Consider the following 3,845-nt stretch of genomic DNA (forward strand, 5'->3'; position numbering starts at 1 on the left):
TTTCGACTAATTACAACAATTCGACCCTTACATTGATGTATGTTTCGGGTTACGACCTGATGCCGGGCGAGGCCCGAGGAATGTTAGGATGCTAGAGGTCTTTGTGATTCTTGCATGTGTCGGTATGATAGGATCCGGACCGAGGGTCCGATGTCGGGATAAGCCCGAAGTACGTTAGATAATAGTATGTTTTCGGGCCGGGGGTCCGATGTCGGGGTATTCCCGAGGAAGATTCTTGTGTAGTGCGTTAGATTATACTTGTTGTCTTCGTGATACTTGTATGTGCCTGGTAGGGAGGTGAGTGTGGGCGAGGTCCCGTATCTCATCACTAGCTGAGTATGGATGGGGTTCCATATCTCGATATTAGCAGAGCAGGGGCGAGGCCCGTGATAGGAAGGATGTGAGTGTGGGCGAGGGCCCGTATCTCACTACTAGTAGGAGTGTGGATGGGGTTCCACTACTTCAGTAGCAGACCAGGGGTGGGGCCCAAGTTAGGCGAGGCCTTAGATCAGGGTATGGTTAGGGAATGTTCATGTATATTTCAGTATGTTATTTGATCGTATGTATGTGTATGGCGGTCGAGGACCAGAGACAGGCGGGGCCTAAGGAAAACAGATCTGTATACCGAGCGGGGCTCGATGCCAGGTGGGACCTGATGCCAGGCGGGGCCTGATGACGGACGGGATCCGATGGTGGGCGAGGCCCAATGCAGCGGGCGGGGGCCCAGTATGTGGTTATGCGCTCAGAATTATGTATGGCATGTATGGATCAATAAATATGTATGGTATGTGGTAGGCTGGGGAACTCACTAAGCTTCGTGCTTACGGTTTTCAGTTTTGGTTTCAGGTATTTCCGATAGCGGAATGAAGAGCTCGGGTTGATCGCATGACACACACCAAGAAGTTAGCCTGGGATGTTTACTCTGATAAAATGAATAAGTGTTTTAGGAAAAATACTCTGATTTGTCATATAACCCTTTTTAGTACGTTTGAAATGATTTAATGCTATGGTTTAGTAATGTTTTTAAAAAAAAAAATTGGTCATGATTTTTGGGATGTTATAATATATATATATATATATATATATATATATATATATATATATATATATATATATATATATATCCCTTTCTAATAAATAAATAGCTTGAATCTAAACCTGCCATGTGTCACATTCTTTACTTGCCACGTGTATGCCTAATAAACTTCCAAAACTCAACGTGTAAATACCACAATACGATTTGATTTCATAATCAGATCCTAAAATTCAGTAAATCAGTTTTAATGTTACAAATTTATATGCATTTTAATATAGATAATACATATATGATATCCCTAAAAACCAGCTATTGATTTTAATGGATTCCACTAATTAAGGGATACATTCTCGTATTGACCTTAATTATCTGATCTTGAGTTTAATTCTTATACCTATATACGCCAACCCCTTCCTTTACCAAGAATACACCGCTAATTTTCTTTATCATCTTCATCACAGCGAGTTCAGCAATTCTGCAATACAGAGTAAATAGAAACCACGTTAGTTCATATTCAATCACCATTAACCATCTTACGTTTTTCTTACAATTGCATACTTTTATAGATGATAGAAAGAATTGTTCAAGAGGCAAATAAACATTCTACTTTGCTTTTGAAAACAATTATCCTGCATGATAAATTATGATTTTTTTTTCTCCTTTAACTTTTTTTTAAGCATGTCATTATGTCCTTTTTTTTTGCATTTGTCATAATATGGCATCCTACTTTGTTTTGAAGTGGCTTTTTTTATATGATATCATTATGCTATAAAAAATGTTATTTATATCATCTTACTTTGTTTTTATTGAATCAATTGGTCTTGTATCAACATACTTACTACTCTAACGAAACCAATTCCGAGAAAGACACATCATTTTTAAATGTAGTTTTGCTCCATCATCATTCCCAGGTTGGTAAAAACCTCCATCTCTCTACCTAACTCCCTGTAAGTTTTTACAATTTTCACCTGAGAAATAAAGTCAATAAAAGCCAATGGGTATGATGATTAAAATTAACTTTTCATAATCAAAAATGCAAACTATACCTGATTATATATATATATACATATATATATATATATATATATATATATATATATATATATATATATATATATATATATATATATATATATATATATATATATATATATATATAGCCTTTCGCATTTGGATTGATTTTTTTTTCTCTGTTTCTCACAAGTAGTGAATGTTTTAGATTTGCATCCTCAACTGCTTTCCTTTCTCAGCAATTCCATCTTGTGATTCCATTCCCTTTTTACTTTTTGAAGGGATTGGAATTTGAGTTACAGAACATCTTAGAGAGATTGGTTATAGAAACTTGAAAAACTATAAACCTTTAGAAAAAAATAGCCCCTGCTAATGATAGTTAAACTGTCTTTCTTGATTTCTTCCATTCTAGGGGAATCCCATAGAATTGGAATTTGAGTTTCCATTCAATGTCATGTTTAGTTGCAAAATCGACAGATTTCAAATTGCTATGGATTTCACTATAACCTAAGGTATTGAAGAAAGGAATTCCATTCCATTCTTCTTTTGTTTTATTAATTATACCAAAATTCCCTCATTATATGTTGACTAAAATAATGTCTGATCTTTCACATTCTTAATGAACTGTGTCACAGAACTACACAAAAAGAACTTCAATATCACGTGTTAGTAGCCGCTAAACTACTAAAAATACTGCTGAGATTCATTATTTTTTATTTACCTATCTACCTGATTATGCTTTGGCTTTATCTTTTTCAGCTAAAACAATCTTGCAACCTGTCCTTTCTGCATATATGGCTGCCATCTTCACTTTGAATGTTAGATGCAGGAAATAGCAATGCACTTTGAGTTTGTTCATGATTTCCAAAATTAAACAAACACCCATTTATCATATGTAAACCCCGATTTTTACCTAAAATATGTACCAAACCCCTTAAGTACATTAAAAAATCTCTTTTTTTCGGAATTAATCACAAGATCCTAATTAAAAATTGATTTATGTCAAAGCATAATCTTAAACTATAACAAAGAAAAGGCGGTAATTTCACCAGAAAATGAAACACATGAGCGGGAAATAGATTATTTGAGAGATACGATACACAAATCAGGATTCAATTTCACACCCAAATTCAAAGGTTAAATACTTACATTCTACATCTTGAAGCTCTTGATTCCATAAGCTTTTCATCTTCTCCAAAAAAAAACCCTAATTATTTACCTATTCTTAGTCGTCGTCGACACTTCATTCTTGAATATCCAACATTACCACCAATAAGTTGCAAAATCAGATCACAAGGGGAACCTATGCGCCAGTTTTGCTTCGTAACTCTTTGAAGGGAGTTCGATCTCCTTGCCGGTATGATTTGTTCGTCTTAATTTCTCACCTGAAAGGTGTAGATTTCAATATCACGTTGTGAATGAAATTCCTAAATCTAACATACAGTTTAGTCCCTGTAATTTTTAGGTTATATTATCTTAGTCCTTCTCTTTTATTGATTTTTAAGCAATGGGAATGTAGTTGTTCGTAGCCTAAGTCACCTTAACAATGCTTTTTCCTGTATGTTAATTTAGAATAAATTATTTTAAGTTCAACCATAACTAAGTTTTTAGTTTGTATTTAACAAGTATAATTTGGATGGTTTTATAAATATACTACTAAAATAACATTTCGTGATTATGTAAGATCATATTAATTTTATGTGAACCACAAATATGTTTTTAATATTTATTTAACAAAAAAATCCTTCTTAATATAAGATTTTATTTAAAACATTACTATGATTCATCACTCACATGC

General features: G+C 33.9%; 1 long non-coding RNA gene across 6 annotated transcripts; it reads right to left on the reverse strand.

Annotated features, from left to right (window-relative positions):
* Positions 1–1,222: 1,222 nt before the first annotated feature.
* On the reverse strand, positions 1,223–3,477 carry LOC145104259 (uncharacterized). Of its 6 annotated transcripts, XR_013707043.1 has the most exons (4): positions 3,197–3,473; positions 2,769–2,960; positions 1,876–2,004; positions 1,223–1,511 (listed from the first exon to the last, which is right to left on the reverse strand). It is a non-coding gene; the product is annotated as an uncharacterized LOC145104259 (long non-coding RNA). The 6 variants fall into 6 exon arrangements; XR_013707040.1 differs by having other exon boundaries at positions 1,833–2,004; positions 2,769–3,477; XR_013707044.1 differs by having other exon boundaries at positions 1,876–1,981; positions 2,777–3,473.
* Positions 3,478–3,845: the final 368 nt, after the last annotated feature.

Source organism: Lactuca virosa, chromosome 4 (genome assembly GCF_052849685.1).
Source record: "Lactuca virosa cultivar CGN04683 chromosome 4, Lactuca_virosa_CGN04683_v6, whole genome shotgun sequence".
Classification (NCBI taxonomy): domain Eukaryota; kingdom Viridiplantae; phylum Streptophyta; class Magnoliopsida; order Asterales; family Asteraceae; genus Lactuca; species Lactuca virosa.